This window comes from Lepus europaeus, chromosome 11 (genome assembly GCF_033115175.1).
Source record: "Lepus europaeus isolate LE1 chromosome 11, mLepTim1.pri, whole genome shotgun sequence".
NCBI classification, from domain to species: domain Eukaryota; kingdom Metazoa; phylum Chordata; class Mammalia; order Lagomorpha; family Leporidae; genus Lepus; species Lepus europaeus.
The window spans coordinates 10638464-10657743 of NC_084837.1; the positions used below are offsets into that span (position 1 = coordinate 10638464).

General features: G+C 51.8%; 1 long non-coding RNA gene across 1 annotated transcript in view; it reads right to left on the reverse strand.

Annotated features, from left to right (window-relative positions):
- The window catches only part of LOC133769349 (uncharacterized), a 28708-nt gene extending 24049 nt beyond the window's left edge, over positions 1–4659 (reverse strand). The window contains exons 1-2 of the long non-coding RNA XR_009867195.1: positions 4543–4659; positions 2811–2943 (exon numbers count right to left, since the gene is read on the reverse strand). This is a non-coding gene — a long non-coding RNA (uncharacterized LOC133769349). The remainder of the gene's footprint in view (positions 1–2810; positions 2944–4542) is intronic.
- Between the last annotated feature and the right edge of the window lie 14621 nt (positions 4660–19280).

The following is a 19280-nucleotide window of genomic DNA, read 5'->3' on the forward strand; positions in this document are numbered from 1 at the left end:
ATCGGAAGAGGAGCAGCTGGGACTCAAACTGGCGCCCACAGGGGATGCCGGCACTGCAGGCCCCCACACAGGATGCGACAGCGCTGGCCCCAACTGCTCCTCTTCTGATCCAGCTCTCTGCTATGGCCTGGGAAAGCAGTGGAAGATGGACAAGTGCTTGGGCCCCTGCACACACATGGGAGACCCGGAAGAAGCTCCTGGTTCCTGGCTTCAGATTGGCCCAGGTCCAGCCACTGGGGCCATTTGGGGTGTGAACCAGCAGATGGAAGACCTCTCTCTCTCTCTCTGTCTCTCCTTTCTGTCTGTAACTCTGCCTCTCAATTAAATAAGCAAAATCTTTTTTAGCAAGATAGAGAAAAAGAAGCACATTGGAGTAGTTGACTTCAAAGTAGCCACAATTCTCTACCGGTCCCTCTTCTCACTCTATCTTGCTCAGTTTTGCTTCTGTAATACCATAGCCTGGGTGGCTTAAATAACAAAGGACAGAGCTTTTCTCACAGTCTGGAGGCTGGAAGTTCAAAGTCAGGGTCCTGGCAGGACCAAGGTTGGTGCGGAACGCTGACTTCTCACTCCAACCTCAGGCAGGAAGAGGTTCTCTGGACTCTGTTCTTAATCTCACACAGCGGCCCTAGCTTCAGGGACTAACAGCCTCCCAAAGGCTCCATGTCCAAATACCATCACACCAGGCATTAGAGCTAACCATCAGGCGTTAGAACTAACCACCAGGCGTTAGCGCTAACCACCAGGCGTTAGAGCTAACCATCAGGCGTTAGAACTAACCACCAGGCGTTAGCACTAACCACCAGGCGTTAGAGCTAACCATCAGGCGTTAGAACTAACCACCAGGCGTTAGAACTAACCACCAGGCATTAGAGCTAACCACCAGGCATTAGAACTAACCACCAGGCGTTAGAACTAACCACCAGGCATTAGCGCTAACCACCAGGCGTTAGAACTAACCATCAGGCGTTAGCGCTAACCACCAGGCGTTAGCGCTAACCACCAGGCGTTAGAGCTAACCATCAGGCGTTAGAACTAACCACCAGGCGTTAGCACTAACCACCAGGCGTTAGAGCTAACCATCAGGCGTTAGCGCTAACCACCAGGCGTTAGCACTAACCACCAGGCGTTAGAGCTAACCATCAGGCGTTAGCGCTAACCACCAGGCGTTAGCACTAACCACCAGGCGTTAGAACTAACCACCAGGCGTTAGCGCTAACCACCAGGCGTTAGAGCTAACCACCAGGCGTTAGCGCTAACCACCAGGCGTTAGAACTTCCTAGGAAATTGTGCAGGGCCATGTTCAGTCCATAGCACAAGCCCACGGCCATGCAACTCAGCAGCTCCCTCCGACAAAAGCTGGAGTTTGTTTCTCCGCCCTTGAACCTGGGCTTGTTAGCTGCTTCAGCCAAAAGAATATGGCAGAAGTGACGTGCAAGCTATGAGCCGGGGCTTGGAGACCTTGTACAGGTGGGCTTGCGGTGCTGGATCCTGCCCAGCTGCCGCACACGTGGACCCCGAGTAGTCTGCCGGAACATGGGAGCGCCTGCTAGGGGAGACCGGCCACCTTAGCGGAGGCCATCTGGTTCCAGCCACGCACCAGCAAGGCAGCAGCTGACCACTGATGCATGGATGAGTTCAGCCAAGAGGAGAACACCTGCCCAGCTGAGCCCAAATTCCTACTCTGGGATCCTCAGCTCTGTGAGTGCTTGTTGTTTAAAGGCCGCATCTGGGGGTAGTGAGCTACACAGCAACAGCCAGGGGCACACTGCATTGGTCTAGGAAGTCTAAAAGCCCGGTCAGCGGAAGTGCCGAAAAGAGCGAAGGAGGAAGGAAGAAGGAAATCGCCCAAGATACGGAACAAGAAAGTCTCCCAGGCTTGGGAGTCTCCAGATTAGACGGTGCACTAACTTTCCAAAGTAATGAATGGAAAAATCCTGCACTACTGACATGATCGTAGAATTCCAGAATACCAGGGAAAAGAGAAGTTCCTGTGAAATCCCAGAGATTAAAGACTTTTACTGGCGTAAAGTGGCATCGGGTGTCCAGCTGGTAACCCTGGGAGTTAAAAGACAATGGAGGGGCCGGCGCCGTGGCTCACTTGGTTACTCCTCCGCCTGAGATGCCGGCATCCCGTGTGGGCACCGGATTCTGTCCCGGTTGCTCCTCTTCCAGTCCAGCTCTCTGCTGTGGCCCGGGAGGGCAATGGAGGATGGCCCAAGTGCTTGGGCCCTGCACCCGCATGGGAGACCAGGAGGAGGCACCTGGCTCCTGGCTTCAGATCAGCGTAGTTCCGGCTGTAGCGGCCATTTGGGGGGTGAACCAATGGAAGGAAGACCTTTCTCTCTGTTTCTCTCTCACACTGTCTGTAACTCTACCTCTTAAATAAATAAATAAAAATATTTTTTAAAAAAAGACAATGGAGAAACTGCCTTCAGAATCCTCAGGGCCAAGCTCACACCTGATGGATGGAACCAAGTGTGAGGGTACAGCACCGGCCCCTTCTATTCTCATTTCCAAGGATCCCTCATTCTGACTCATACTTTCTCTCTACCTCTTTTTAATCAAGTTCGTGTGTAGTGCTTTTCAACCACTAAGAGAATTTCCTGAATTAAGAAGACAATTATTCAGGTTGAAATGGGTGAGCGGGTACCGCGCTGTTTCATTTATGTGAGTATTACCGCATATATTTTGTAACCCAGTTTAGCAAAGTGAAGTGAAAAGGCCTATGGGTATTGCACCTGTTGGAGAGTCTGCCCAATTTGTCAGATGGAAGCAGTTTAACCACAGGTAACCGGAGGAACACGCACCTCTGACTTGCAAGGGTTCACGTTCGACCAGACCTTTCTCTTGTAAGGGCCTCAGAGGCATGGAGGCACCGTGTGGGGTTGAGATCCGTTTGTGTAGTTCCTCCAGATGTCCCCGCGGTCAAGCTTTTCGAATCTGAACAGAAAACAACCAGCAGTGAGACGTGGCACACCCATCACGGGTAGTTAAGACCTGTGCATACAGAACACGCATTTACGCCCTGCATGGTTAGAAAACGGGAAGGTTTACCCTTTGGGCAGGTGCCACACTCTTAGACTACAGAGGCTGTGGGCCTGGCTTTGTGGTGCAGCAGGTTGAGGTGTTGCTTGCAACCCAGCATCCCTAGCGGAGTGCTGCTTTGAGTGCTGGCTGCTCTGCTTCTGATTCAGCTCCCTGCTAACGTGCCTAGGAAAGCGGTGGAAGGCGGCGCAAGTACTGAAGTCCCCATCACCCGTGTGGGAGACCAGGATGGAGTTCCTGGATGCTGGTTTCAGCCTGGCCTGGTCTGGCCCAGCCTTTAGATAAATGAATACGTAAAAAATGTGCAGAGTTAGGGCTGGAGGCATTGACATGGACACAGACACTCGCGACGTGGTCCTGGCTCTCTGTTGAGTGTCCGCCTGTCTCGCCATGGTCTCGTCCCGAGGGAGCCGTGTCTGTTGCCCACACCTCTGCTTAGAGGAGCAAGGCTGCAGGAAACCCTGGCGAGCCGTCTGGGTCACTCTGCAGAGCTCCGAGACGCCTGGTGACTGCAATTTGGCTGTTGTATATTTGAAAGCATGACATGAAAATGAAATTTTTGTTTAACAAGAAGGGAATGTCCTGGTTCTCAACAGCCCTTCTCCCCTCCCTCCTCCCTGTGACGGGTCCTTGGCTGTCTCAGGTCTTCGTGGCCTGCCAGGATCGCAGGTCGAGTCACAAACACAGCAAGAGGAGTGTGACCCAGTTCTAGTGGACGGGATGTGGGTCAGGTCTCCCCGGAGGGAGTCTGGGGCAGATCTCTTCGCTCCCAAAATCAGATAAGGAAAAGACAGTTCCCTCCTTTGCTGTGGACACGGCAAGGCAGGAGCACGACACCTGGAGTCACGGCAGCCCCCTGTGCCCGCTGACTTGTGGGGTCTGCAGACAGAGGGGAGAGGAGGTGGGCGCGGGGCTGCCCCGCCCCCGCCCGTCTCTCTGGCTGCCCTGATTGGCTGTTCTCTCACTTACAGCCGAAAGCATCCTGAATGAGACGGAGATCCGCATCTACACGCACGTGATGGATCCGCAGAGTAGCCAGCATAAATCTTACAAAGAGAATGGCCTAGAGAAGCTTCCCGAAGTGAACAAGGAGAGATGGACCTCAAGAGTGAGATTCAGACAAGCAGAGGACCGACAGCACCACCAGGAGACACGGTGCTGTGGAGGCGTCTTCAGAAAGGAAATGAAGGAAGGAACAGGCTTCCCGCTAAAGGAGTAGCAACGTGACCGCAGGTGAGGGATGTGCCAGGAGCTGCTGGGAACCTGTGCGCGCTCGCCGGCAACCTCACACGCATGTGTCTTAGGGAGGAACCGAGAGAATACCCCAGCTGGGGCTGGCGTTTGGCGCAGCGGGTAAAGCCACCACCTGCAACACCAGCATCCCATGTGGGCGCCGGTTCCTGTCCCGGCTGCTCCGCTTCTGATCCAGCTCCCTGCTAATGTGCCTGGGAAAGCAGCAGAAGATGGCTCAGGTGCTCGAGCCTCTGTACCCACGTGGGAGCCCAGAAGAAGCTCCTGGCTCTTGGCTCCAGTCTGGCCAACTGCAGCCATCTGGGGAGTGAAGCAGCAGGTGGAAGATCTCTCTCGGCGTGTCTCCCTCTCTTGTTGTAACTCTTCCTTTTAAAGAAATAAAATAAATCTTAATAATCTTAAAATAAATCTTTAAAAAATATTCCAGCTATCCTCATCCCTCGTGGCTGCTACAACACAATACCTTGTCCTGGGTAAGTTACAAACAATGGGAGCTTCCTTTTTACCATTCCAGCACCTGGGGTGGCCAAGAACACAGCGGTGCAGGTGTGGCAGCCGGTGAGAACCGGTTCTGTTGGTGAGAATGGAATGGACTTGGTGCGATCTGGTTTTGGAAGCAACCAAAGGTATCATGGTTTTGGGCAATGGCGAGCTGAAGCACCAGCTGGAAGCCCTTGCTGGAGGCTAACCCACAAGGTGAGGAGCTGGCAGGGTGGAAATGGGCCCGGTGCTGAGAGGTGCGGTCTGTGAGAGGTCACTAGGATCAGAGAAGGTCATGGGGGTGGCGCCCATCACTGAGGAACTGTGACTTCAGAAGAACACACGTGCGCGCACACACACGTGTGCGCATGCACACACGTGCATACACACATGCACATACACATGCCCGCACTCACATACACGCGCACACACATACACACGCGCGCGCACATACACGCGTGCCCACACATACACACATGCATGCACACACGCACACATACACACATGCCCACACATGCACACACATACACACATGCACACACACATGCACGCACACACGCGAACGCTCCCTGACTCGTGTGCAATGCTCCGGCCGCCTCCTGACTCAGCAGCAAGAAGGCCGTCACCAGCGCAGCCCCTTGAGCCGAGACAAACCCTTCTTTACGGCTCACCCAGCCCGTGCTGTTGCTGTCCAGTTAATTGCAGAAAACAGACTCAGACAACTGTCTGTCTGCCTTCTTTTCCTTAACGACCCTAGGGTCCTGGCAGCGGAATCATGAAGGATGCGTAGTTCCAGCTCACGGCTTGGCTCAGCACTGGACGGAACTTACAAAGCTACCACCACTTTGTTGGGGCTTATCTGTTGGTTTCCATCTTTGAGAAGCAATCTACAAACAGAGCTATGGGGGACGTTTTGGATCTGGACAATGTAAGGGTAGACGTGCGTGGGCAGAAGGGAGGGCTGGAGGGAGTCACAGAGGACCCAAGGAACAGAGAGCGTGGCTGTGATGCAGACAACACACCGCTGTCACTTGAATGTCGTGTTTGACTTTAATGAGGATGTTTGCAACGTTTCACCAGGAACTATCACATGTGCTTTTGATTTTTGAATAGTCCTGGGCTTACAGAAAAAACTGAGCCGAAAGCGCAGAGTTCCCACAAATCTCTCGCCTCCCTGTTTTTGTCGTCTCCCCTTTGTGTGGGATGGTTTGCTACAATGGATGAGCAGCCACTGGGACTGTGGCTTGGTTCTGTAGGTTGAGAAAGTAGCTTATTGAGGATTTGAATCAGGCTGGATGTCAGATTTTTAAATTAAAGAAATTTATCAAATGAGTATATTCCCCCTTAATATGCTGGCAATTTACATTGATAGATTTCCAATTTTGAAAAATATTGAAATAGTGAGACAAATGGACTTACGATTAAGTTGTAGTCGAACATCTTAAAGAAAAAAACCTTTGATCCCTACTTCATACCCCGCATGGAATGGAAGTTCTAAATATAAAATCAAAACCATGAAGGAATCAGAAGAAAACTTGACAGAATAGTTCTATCAGCTTGGGACTGGGAAGGACTTCCTACCCAAGAACCAGACTCGAGATTAATAAAAGGAAAGGAGGGAGAATTTCAATGCCATAAAACTCTGTTGACAATCCTTACCTTAACAAAAAGGAGGAAAAAGAGAAGACCTAAAGATGAGTGGTTTCTTGGAGCTGGGGAGGGAGGGACGAACAGGTGGAACACAGGATTTTTAAGATTGTGAGGTTACTCTGCCTGGTGTCGTGGTGGGCACCTGTCATTGGTACCCATCACCCGAAACCTGTAGAAAGTACAACACCAAGAGTGAGCACTACCGTACACGAAGGGGTGGACATCGGGGTGCTGCGGGTTAAGCCGCCTCGTGTAGCGCCCACATCCCACATGGGTGTGCCGGCCCCAGTCCCAGCTGCTCTGCTCCAATCCAGCTCCCTGCTCATGCACCTGGAACAGCAACAGAAGATGGCCCAAGTATCTGGGCCCCTGCCACCCACGTGGGAGATGTGTGGTCCCCGTTAAGCTGCAATGCTCATGTCGCATTGGAGCACCAGTTCAATTCCCGACTACTCTACTTCCAATCCAGCTCTCTGCTGGTGTACCTGGGAAACAGCGCAATAAAGCTCAAGTACTTAAGTTTCTGCCCTGTGGCTTTGACCTGACTCAGCCCCAGTTGTTACAACCATTAGGGGAGTGAACCAGCCAATGGAAAATCTCTCTCTCTCCCTCCCTCCCTCTCTCTCTCTCTCCCTCTCTGTCCCTTTGCCCCCCTCTCCCTCTCCCTCTAGGTCTTTCAAATAAATACATTTTAAAAACTGTAAACGATGGACATTACTGGTTGTGCTGTATCACGGTAGGTTCACCAGTTGTAGCAAATTCACCACTGTGGTGGGCGGGGACTGTGGATGAGGGAGGAGGCTATGCCCGAGTCGGGGAAGTCTGTGTGCTCTCTGCTCAATCTTGGCTGTGAACCTGAAACTCTTCCATAAAAGAGTCTGTTATAAAAGATGAGACAGGGGCCGGTGCTGTGGCGCAGTGGGTTAAAGCCCTGGCCTGCAGTGCCGGCATCCCATATGGGCGCTGGTTCCAGTCCCGGCTGCTCCTCTTCCCGTCCAGCTCCCTGCTATGGCCTGGGAAAGCAGTAGAAGATGGCCCAAGTCCCTGGGCCCCTGCGCCCACGTGGGAGACCTGGAAGTAGCTCCTGGCTCTGGCTTCGGATTGGTGCAGCTCTGGCTGTTTCGGCCATCTGGGGAGTGAACCAGTGGATGGAAGACCTCTCTCTCTGTCTCTACCTCTGTCTGTAACTCTGTCTTTCAAATAAATAAAATAAAGCTTAAAAAAAAAAAAAAAAAGATGAGACAGCAGAGAGAAATCGCTCACTGTGCATAACAGATCAAGGATTAATACGCGTGTTACAGAAAGAGGTGCTACACGTTGGCAAAGGAAGAGAACTCACTGGAAAATGCATGAGGGTGACAAGCAGGCTGTTGGCAAACACGTAGAGAGGCCCAACATCGGGACGATTGAGCAAATCACTGAGCCACCCATCAACCTGGTCCAAATAAAGACAGGCAGAGCGGCTGCAGGCGGCACAAATGGGCGGGTGCCTGGGCAGAGAGCCCCCGGGAATCGAGGGGCTGAGGGGCTTGCCTCGCTGCTCTGTAGGTCAGCACCAGGCTGTGGAGTGGACAGGGGCAGGGGCGGGTCGTGCCACTCTGAGTCTTCCAGCCAGGATGGTGGGCAGGAACGTCAAGGTGGCAAGACCAAGGCTGAGCTGCCCATGGTAGCTGGTGGGAGTCCAGCATTGGACATGATGGAGGCGTCAGCCTGAAGAACACACAGGGAGACGGGAGAGGGAGTGGGTGGGAGACGGGGTGGTGGAGGGAGGGGCACGCCCTGGGACACGCGTGCTGGGACAGATGGCGGCCAGGGAGGTGGCGGCAAACGCAAACTTTAAAGGGGAAAAGAAGGCCACAGGTGTGTGTTGAAGCCCCAGTCCCGGGAGGCTCCTTGCAGGAGCTGGTGTTTGCTGCCTGGTGGCCCAGCTGTTACCAGGGAGATGTGGTCCTGGAGACGACCCTGGCTGCGCCTAGCAAGGTTCCTCCCAAGGATGGGTCAGGACGGGCTGCCACTGAGAAATCGGCTCATGGAGGCAGCCTTGACCGCAGGAGCGAGGTTTGGCTGTGTCCTTCGCAATAGTTCAAGTGTGTGTGAGGGCCTCCGGCCGAGTTAGTTTGGTTTGGACATAATGGAGTCCAGTCTAGCACCGTACACCGGCCCTCCCAGGCGGCTGCCCCTCATGGTCTGGTCCTCCTGCCTCTCCACCCTCCCACTCAGTCCAGAAGCCAGGAGCCCCACCCCCACCTCTGCCAGAGCAGCTGCTGGTGGAGAAGAGAGCGAGGGGAACAGGAGTTCAATGTCACCCCCTCCCTTTTTGTCTGAATGAAGGCTATTTGTTTAAAACCAGTGTAAATTCATCAGGAAAAAAAAAAAAAACGACAAGTGGAAAATGGTTGGCTAATTTAATAATCTATAATTCATCATAGGAATACAGCAAGTGCTTTGATTTCATTTTACCGAGAGCTTATTTACTCAAATTAGGGCTGGCTGGCCTTACCCCAGCGCCAGAGTGAACCTGGGTTCCAGCAGTGAGGAGCCAGGGCTAAGGATCCTTTGTCCTCCTGCCGCACCTGTAGCTGTACCCTGCGGGTGGCCCAGCCGCAGCTCCCTCACCTCCAGGCCCTCTCCGGATCCCCCCACGGCCTTTGTCCTCTTTGGCCTGTGTGCGACTGTTCTAAGGTGAATCACCTCCCTCTGACCTTGTCTCCTCTCCCAAGGGTCTACACAGCCCCGCTGGCTCTGCCAGGCGGTGCTGCTGTCTGGCCCCAGTCCCGGGGCAGGAGGAAGTGTCTCCACGTCCCATTGCTGCATCCAGAGCTGTTGGCCACCATCTCATCATTCCCCAGTGCCAGGGAAGCCTGCGCCGTCCGCCAGCCTCCCTCCGCTGCCCACATCACCGGGGACGATGCTAGACCCAGTCTAGTTCTTCCACACACCACGCCCTTCAGGGCACAAGGCCCTTGGAATATCGCTTTCTTTGCATCTAGTGACTTCTGCATCACCCTTCGCAGGCCCTGGTGAGGGCCAGGGCTCAGGTGCAACCCCAGAAATGGGCTCGCAGGGGTACACAGAAGTGGGGGTGCTGTGACACCTAACGGTGTCCCCTGAAGTTCGCGTGCCGGACACTTGGTCTGCAGTGCAGCAGTGCCTAGAGGAGTGGCCTTAAGAGGTGACGAGGAGAAGCCAGCAGCGGACGGAGGCCGTTCCCCTGGGCGTAGTGCAGTTACTGGGGGTGCAGGTTCCTGACAAGGCGATGCACTGTGCCCTTCTGCCTTTGCCATGGGATGAGGCAGCACAAAGGCCCTTGCCAGATATGGGTCCCTCAACCTCACAGTTTCCAGCTGCGGAACCGTAGGAAATGAATCTCTGCTCTTCACACATGAGCCACACTCGGATCTTCTTTATCAGCAGCAAAAATGGACTGAGAGACGAGACTAAGCCAGGGAACCAGGCAGGCCCAGAGTCACCTGGGCTGGAGGTTCTGGCTCTCACACTGCAGGATGGGAGCTGCCACCTTTCAGCACGGTCAGGAAGTAGGGGAGGGGGCGGGCAGCCACTGGCTCCCCACACACAGCACCGTTGCTACGGAAGCGCATCCACTTCCCACCCTAATCCACAGCAGTCACACAGACACCCTCTGCCTGGCTCTCACAACCTTGTAGCCACTGCTCCCGCAGCTACAGGAAACCCTGGTGCCTCCTCCTCTGTCCCTGCCCGCCGACCAGAGTGGAAGTGGCAGAAGGGTGGTCTCAGCCTCACCTCCCTTCGAGGGACCATGCACCTGTCACGTCTCTGCAGTAACCCAGGGGAACGCAGATTTGAGGCATCCTCGGGGAAGCTGGAATGAAGGTGAGGTGGCCAAGTGACACCTGCTGCAGCCACCCCTGCCGGGGCCCTGTCCTCACAGGTGCTGCCCACTCCCTCCTTGTGTTGCATAAACAACTTTGTCCCACAGCCTGCCCCTCCCAGGAGTGTGTACATGCGCTGTGGTGCAGCGTGTGTGCACACACGCGTGTGTGTTCATCAGAGAGGAGGCCCACCTTGAAGACACACACAGGGCTGGACTGGCTCTCCCTGTTCAGAGCGTGGGGCTTGGTCACTTCTGCTGAGCGACGCAGAAGCCAAGGGGATGAGGGTGACATTAAGTGTGTGCAGGAACAGATCCATTAATTCCTGGGGGAAACCCAAGAACCTAAGACCCAAAGCCGGGGAGGGGACTGCTTTGCCACGTGGCGGCCAGCAGCGTGCCATTTGCTTGGGTGGAGGCAGGCTTTGGCCCCAGCAAGAGCTGGGACAACCATGCCATCTCTGAGCTCTGTGGGGCTGGGAAGTATTGACTCTTGTGCCACTGCTGGCTTCCCATTCACTTCTCCCAGGTCTGTAAGGTGGGTCCCTCATTGCATAGAAGAGAGACCATGGTGGGGGCGGGAAGGGTAGGCCTGGGATGACCCGGGCAGGTGTGCAGGAGACACAGGCCATGAAGGGGGCTGCCGAGCCCCTCCTCTGACACTTCGAAGACCATGGCGTGGAGACAGAACAGGGAGTGGGGACCCGTGCTGATGGCCTGGGGAGCACCCACTGCACTCCCCAGCCTCAGTGTGCAAAGGATCCGTCTACTATTCATGAATCAGAATAACGGACAGGGACAGAACTCCAAGTATTCCTAAGTTTAAGAAGGGCAAGTGAGATGGGCCAGCACCGTGGCTCACTTGGTTATCCTCTGCCTGCGGCGCTGGCATCCCATATGGGTGCCAGGTTCTGTCCCGGTTGCCCCTCTTCCAGTCCAGCTCTCTGCTGTGGCCCGGGAGTGCAGTGGAGGATGGCCCAAATGCTTGGGCCCCTGCACCTGCGTGGGAGACCAGGAGGAAGCACCTGGCTCCTGGCTTTGGATCAGCACAGCACTGGCCGTGGCGGCCATTTGAGGGGTGAACCAACAGAAGGAAGACCTTTCTCTCCGTCTCTCTCTCAATGTCTATAACTCTAACTGTCAAATAAAAAAAAAAGAGGGGTAAGTGGGAGACTCCTCAGCTTGTGTAACGGGGACTTCCAGGGAAGCAGCCGGCTTCAGGCAGAGTGAGGCCCAGGGGATGGGCAACCTGTTGCCCAGCTGCTCCAATGAAAGCTATGATTGGCCCAGCTTCAATTGTCCCCCCATTCCAAGAGGGTGGAGTCTTCTGATTGACAGGGTCTGAGTTACAAGTCAAACCCTATAGCCAAGAGGGTGGGGTGGGTCCCAACAGAAAAAAGGAAGGGGGGGGGTAATCTGCTTTGAGAGCTGGCCAGACGAAATGCACACACTTTCAACCCAACACTGCCCACTAATTAGAGCCCAGGCTCGGTCTGACACCCACACAGGGAGGCAAGGACTCTTGGGCTGGAAACCCATCCACGGGTTGGAGAACTCCTCTCTACCCCCTGTTTCTCCTTAATCTGAACATCAGGCTCCGTGAGTCTGCAGGGGCATATTAAAGTAGAAAAGCCATAGAAACAAAATTGAAAATAAAATTTATGACCCCCTTTCAAGCCAATATCCTGAAGCTGACCGAGACAACCAACCAGATTTGGCCTGCTAAACTGCAGGGGAAATTTAACAGGCACTTGTATTAAACCACCCGCATGTAGGGGGACTCTGTTCATTTCCCAGCTCCCCAGGGGAGGGATGAAGAATGTCTCCAGGATTCTGCTTGCAATGGAGAGAGCAGGTGCACGTGACAACAAGCGGCTCATCTCGTCACTATCTCTGCTAACTTTGTTCAGGCTCATCCGTTACAGGGTCCTTGGCCAGGGAGCCGTACAGGCCCATGTTTGCTGCAGAAAAGTTCTCGGGAAGCTAGAGGAGTGCTGCTCGGGGGTAGAGATGTAGGTCGTGGGGCAGCTATCTGGGCCAGATTTCTGATCACGGATGACCCATTTAGTCTTGATGTAACCACTGTCCATTGGCTTGATGGGGAAGGGCCATGGTCAGGGCTGCCCCCAGGACCTGGCAATGCACATAAGCGTGCGCACACACACACACACACACTGTAGAGACAGAGACTCTCTCCAAGGCAGCCAAAGGGAGACCACCAACACTGACCCATCGACCGGGAGACTCGGAATATTTCACGAGGCGGAAGCTGGCTGTCTACCACGCAGGCCCTGGTGCGTCTTCTCCCAACAGCTCTTCTCCATTCATCTTTGCTAACAGAACTCCAGCTATGTCTGGGCAGCCACGAGGCAGCTGGAAACGAATTGTGTGTCCTGCACCTGTGAGCGAGAGTACAGGTGAGCATGTGACCCGTTCTGGCCAACGAAACACAAGGATAAGTATGCCTGCTGGGAAAAGGCGGCTCATTTTTCTTTCCAACTAGAAAGGTACATGGGAGGCAAGACTTCCTCTTTGCTGTCGCCTGTTCTCCAGCCTTGTGTACATGGCAAAGGCAGCGCTGATGGAAGTTGCTGTGTCCTTAGACCAGAAGAGGCCAACTTAGAGCCGTGGATCCACCATGCACTGCCCACCCCATTTCTATAAATAGTACTTGTAATGTATGAGACGGTCTTGGGTATCCATCCACTTCTATAAATAGTACTTGTAATGTATGAGACGGTCTTGGGTATCCATCCACTTCTATAAATAGTACTTGTATTGAAAGAGATGGTCTTGGGTATCCATCCTGTTTCTATAAATAGTACTTGTACTGTATGAGATGGTGTTGGGTATCCATCCTGTTTCTATAAATATTACTTGGATATATGAGACGGTCTTGGGTATCGATCCAGTTTCTATAAATAGTACTTGTAATGTATGAGATGGTCTTTGGTATCTATCCATTTTCTGTTGCTACAGGAAAATATCTGAGGCCAGGTACTTTATAAAGAAAAGTGATTGATTTGTCACATTTTTAAAAAAAGATTTATTTTATTTACTTGAAAGATGGAGTTACAGAGAGAGGTAGAGATGGAGAGAGAGGTCTTCCATCCACTGTTTACTCCCCAAATGGCCGCAATGGCCGGAACTGATCTGATCTGAAGCCAGGAGCCAGGAGCTTCTTCTGGATCTCCCATGTGGGTTCAGGGACCCATGCACCTCAGTTGTCTTCAACCAACTTCCCAGACACGTAAGCAGGGAGCTGGATTGGAAGTGGAGCAGCTGGGACTTGAACCAGCGCCCATCTGGGATGCTAGCGTTACAGGCTGGGGCTTTAACCGACACTGCACTACAGCACCGGCCCCTGATTTGGTAGTTTTGGAGGTTAAAAGGCCAAGGTTGGGCAGCCTCATCTGTTCAGTCTCTGGAGAGGGCCTCACGGCAGATGCCATAGCAATGGTGGGAGCAGGTGCAGGAAGCCTGGTTCTCTTTATGACCCCCGCTCATGGGAACCAACCAGGACCCTTCCAAGGGTGATGACATTGATACAGATACATTAATACTTCCATCCCCACAAGGATCTCTCCTGCTGCGCTTTCACAACCAGACCTGCGCCCCCCACGTCCACTTCTCATGCCCTCACCCGTATCTTTAACTCCCAGCAACTGCTAATCTGTTTCATGTTCTCCATGTGTCTAATTTGGTCATTTCAAGAATGTTATGTAAATGATCTGATACATGTTGTTAACATTTTGGGTTTTTTTTAGCCCAGCATTATTCCCTGAGTTGCATCCCAGTTGTGACAAACATCACGACTTCAATTTTTTCAAAAAGATTTCATTTATTTATTTGAAAGGTGGAGTTACAGAGGGGGAGAGGCAGAATCAGGGAGAGTGAGATCTTCCGTCTGCTGGTTCACTCCCTAAATGGCTGTGATGGGTGGAACTGAGCCGGTCGGAAACCAGGAGCCAGGACCTTCTTCTGGGTCTCCCACATGGATGCAGGGCCCCTCTTCCGCTGCATTAGCAGGGAGCTAGATTGGAAGCAGAGCAGCTGGGTCTCGAACTGGCTTCCATACGGGATGCCGGTGCTGCAGGCTGCAGCTTAACCTGCTGTGCCACAGTGCCGGCCCCTGGACTTCAATTTTTCTTAGTGCTGAGTCATAGTTCATGACAGGGACCCACCATAATTGGAGGAACCCCTGGGTGGTGTCCAGTTTGGGACTGTTATGAGCAGAGTTGCTCGAGCAGTTGCATGCGAGATATCCCACGAACGTGTGTTGATTTCTCCAGATAAACACCCAGGAGTCCCATTGCAGGAAGCGTGCGTGTTCCTTTCTCAAGAAGTCGCTTCTTCCGGCAATGTTTAAGTGGTCGGTTGCTCTGAATTCGTGCCAACACTTGGTGTCTTCGTCACTATTTTTTCATTTTAGTCGTCTGAGAAGTACGCAGCGGCATCTCACCGCGTTCCGACTCGCTCAGGACTGGCGGCGTCGGACATCTTTCCCTGTGTGTACTCATCACTGCTCAGCTTCTTGCGAGAAGCATCTGTTCATGTCTTTTGCTCATTTTTGAATTAGAGTGTTTTTTTTTTTTTACTGTTGGTTTTCAGAAGTTCTTTATATATTATTGATACTAGTCTTTTGTCACTTACATGGCTTGCAATATTTTCTCCCAGCCTGCAGCAGTTTCTATTTTTTAAGATTTTATTTATTTATTTATTTGAAAGGCAGACTTACAGAGAGGCAGAGGCAGAGAGAGAGAGAGAGAGAGAGAGAGAGGTCTTCCATCCACTGGTTCACTCCCTAGATGGCCACAACAGCTGGAGCTGGGCCGATCCGAAGCCAGGAGCCAGGAGCTTCTTCCCAGTCTTCCACGCGGGTGCAGGGGCCCATCTTCTACTGCTTTCCCAGGCCACAGAGGAGAGCTGGATTGGAAGTGGAGCAGCCAGGACTCGAACCGGTGCCCACTGGGATGGCAGCACCGCAGGCAGTGGCCTTACTTGCTATGCCACAGCGTCGGCTCCTCTCTTTCCATTTCTTCACAGTTTTTTTTTTTTTTTTAAAGAGCAAACAAATTTTTAACTTATTTATAGTCCAGTTTATTAATTTTACCTTTATGGTTGTGTTAGGTAGGAAGTCAGATATGAGCTTATGCGTGTGTGACAAAGGCCTAAAGAGTTGACATCTAGGTCTAGCATATGCAGCTCAAAGTCATCCCAGTAACCTGCCAGGGGCAGCCCAGTGTCTGCACTTCAAACGCCCTCCCTGCCCCTGCTATCCAATAACCATCCTTCATCCTTCCTCTAAGGCGGACAATGCCAGCCAGGCTTCCCCCAGTCTGGTAACTTCAGGGGGAAAACTCAGATAGGAATTTTTAGTATTTACATCCAAAAAGCCCTTTGTTCCAGGAGAAGAGGGGAAGGCAAGGCCCATCCCCTTAAAAACCCCTGGCCTCAACCAGACCGAGCTCAGCCCTCTGCCTCGCTGCTGAGCCGCCCGCCTGGCCTGCCCAGGTGTACTCTCTCCACTCCACCATGTAACCCCGCTCTCCCACAGTCTTGGAGACTGGTTACTCTCTCTCAGGTTCTGTCTGGACAGGTGCCCATCCGTTCTTAGGGATGTCCCTGCCCTAATCAACCTTGCTATTTTACTTTCCACTACTCTCTGTCTCATGCCTGAATTCTTTCTTGTGCGAAGACAAGAACCCTGCCATTCTCCGGTAACAGTTTGTGTTAAAAACTCTTTGCTTAATTCTACCTCCCAAAGATTTTCTCCTATGATTTTTCTCCCAAATTTAACTTTTGTAGTTCCCATGTATATCTGTAATCCATTTTAACTTATTTTTTTAAAATATAAGTTATGAGGTTTAGGTCACGATTGATATTTTTCCCCTGAGTTCCTGCTCTCTCTGGCACCATTTATCAAAATGACTATCCTCTCTCTGCTGAGTTGTTTTGTCAAAACTCAGGTGGGAGGGCGTTGTGGCGCCCGGTCACTCCTCCCCCGGGGTGACAGGCCAATGTATACAGGGTGTGGCTGAGATCACCTTGGGGTTCCTTCGCAACCTGGCAGGAAAGGGGAGGATAATCGACTGACTGCTGGAAATGTAGCAGGACAGTTAGAGACGCACTTCAGGAGGCCCTGCGATTTCCCGAGTTTTACCTCCAGGAGTCTCCAAATGTCTGGAAATTGAACAGCACACTTCTTAATACTATGTGGGTCGATGAAGAGTCTGAAGAATTTTAAGGTACTTTGTACTAATGAAAATAAAAACTCAAGTTATCGAAATTTGTGGCATACAATGAAAACAGTGCTTAGAGGGAAATTTATAGCATTGAAGGCAAATATGAGACGAGAAGAAAGATCTAAAAGCAATATTCTAAACTTTTACCCTAGAAAAATAGAGAAGGAAAAGCAAATCAAATAGAAAGTAAGGAGAATAAAAGAATAACAAAAGTTAGAGCAGAAACCAATTAAATTGAAAAAAAAAAAAAAGAGCAGAGAAAATCAACAAAATCGAAAGCTGTTTCTTGGAAAAGATCAATAAAATTGATCAGGGCCCAACCAGCTAACCAAGAGAAACCTTGAGAAGGTGCAAAATCACCAATATCTAAAGTTCAAGGGGGCGGGTGTGGTGACACAGCAGGTTAAGCCACATTCTGCGGTGCTGGCATCCCGTATGGGCACTGCCAGTTCAACTTCCGGCTGCTCCACTTTCCATCCAGCTCCCTTCTGATGCACTTGGGAATGCAGCAGAAGACGGCCCAAGCCCTGTCTCCTGCGTCCATGTTGGAGACCTGTATGGAGTCCAAGGCTCCTGGCTTTGTCCTGGCCCAGCCCCAGCTGTTGTGACCATTTGGGAAGTGAACCAGCAGGTGGAAGATCTCTCCTCTCCCCACCCCCTTCTTTCTCTCTGCCTTCCCAATAAATGAATAAATCTCAAAAAAGACACTGGAAAATAATAAAGGAATATTAGGGACAATGCCATGCTTGCAAACATCATAGCTTCAATAAAATGGATTGAAAAGCTTCCTGGAAGACAACCTACCAAAACTCATGCAAGGCAAGACAGTCTCAGTAAGTCCGTATCTACCCAAGAAACTGATTCAGTAACTAATAACCCTCTGGGCTAGGGATCACCAGTCCATCGAGTTTAATGGGTGAGTTCCACCAAATTTCTGGGGAAGAAAAGATTCCACTTCTCCACAACCTCCTTTATAGCAACAGAGGCAATGCGTTCTAACTCACCCTATGTGGCCAATTACTCTCACCCAAAATGAGGAGAGACAACAAAACAAAATCTATAGATCAATATCTTACATAACCATAGGTGTGAAATCTTCCATAAAATATTAGCAAATGGGGGCGGGTGCTGTGGTGCAATAGGTTAATCCTCTGCCTGTGGCACCGGCATCCCATATGGGCACCGGGCCAGTTCCTGGCTGCTCCTCTTCTGATCCAGTTCTCTGCTGTGGCCTGGGAAAGCAGTGGAAGATGGCCCAAGTGCTTGGGCCCCTGCACCTACATGAGAGACCCAGATGAAGCGTCTGGCTCCTGGCTTCAGATCAGCTCAGCTCCTGCTGTTGCGGCCTTTTGGGGAGTGAACAGATGGATGGAAGACCTCTTTATCTCCCCCTCTCACTGTCTGTAACTCTGCCTCTCAAATAAATAAATAAAATCTTTATTTAAAAAAATTAGCAAATGGAATCCAACAAAGAAAGAACTTTGCATTACAACATGATTTTTAAAAACTCTTAGCAAGTGAGGGAGATAAGAGGACTTCTTCAGCTTGATTTAAACAAACTATTAAAAATCTACTGCTAATATTATACTTTATGGTGAGAAACTAAATGCCTTTCACCCAAGGTCATGGCAAGGCAAGGACGTCCCTTCTCATAACTCCTATTTAGCATACTTTTTTTTTTTTTTGACAGGCAGAGTGGACAGTGAGAGAGAGAGACAGAGAGAAAGGTCTTCCTTTGCCATTGGTTCACCCTCCAATGGCCGCCGCACTGCGGCCGGGGCACCGCGCTGATCTGAAGCCAGGAGCCAGGTGCTTCTCCTGGTCTCCCATGGGGTGCAGGGCCCAAGCACTTGGGCCATCCTCCACTGCACTCCCTGGCCACAGCAGAGAGCTGGCCTGGAAGAGGGGCAACCGGGACAGAATCCGGTGCCCTGACCGGGACTAGAACCTGGTGTGCCGGCGCCGCAAGGCGGAGGATTAGCCTGTTGAGCCGCGGCGCCAGCTAACATACTTTTTCAAGACATAGCTGATGCAGTAAGATTTTTTAAAGGAAATAAAAAGTATATAGATTGGTAAGGAGGAAACCAAACTGTCCACAGCACGATTGTCGATGCTGAAAATGTCGAGGGATCAACAGCACTGCTCCCGAAGTCAGGGATCAGAGGGGACACAAGGCTCCTGCACAAAACAGACACATGCAGCTGCCTTACTCTCCAGCAATTACCAACGGGGATTTAACATCAGAAACACAACGCCACCCTACCGGGCAGGCACTCAACCTGGCGGCTCAGACGCTGGCTCAGGTACCCACACCCCACATCGGAGTGCCTGGGTTCAAGTCCCGGCTCTGCCCTCGACTCCAGTTTCCTGCTGACGTGGACCCCGGGAGGCAGTGATAGTGGGTGCCTGGCAGCCGTGCCGGGGACCTGGACTGAGGTTCCTGCTCCTGGCTCTGATCTGGCCCGGCTCTGGCTGTTGCAGGCATTTGGGAGAACTCTCCTCAACCCCCATCTTTTTCTCTGCCTCCAAAATAAATACAGATTTTTAAAAAACTACGCACAACATCTCTTACATCAGCAACATAAAAACAAACTCCTTTGGTAGAAATCTAACATAATCTGAATAAGACACACGTGAGGAAAGCTACCAAGCTCTGGTGAAAGAAATTAAAGACTGAACACACGCAGAGGAATTCCAAGTTCATGGATAGGAATATTCAATACTGCTGAGACGTTACTCCTCCCGATGATAGTTTA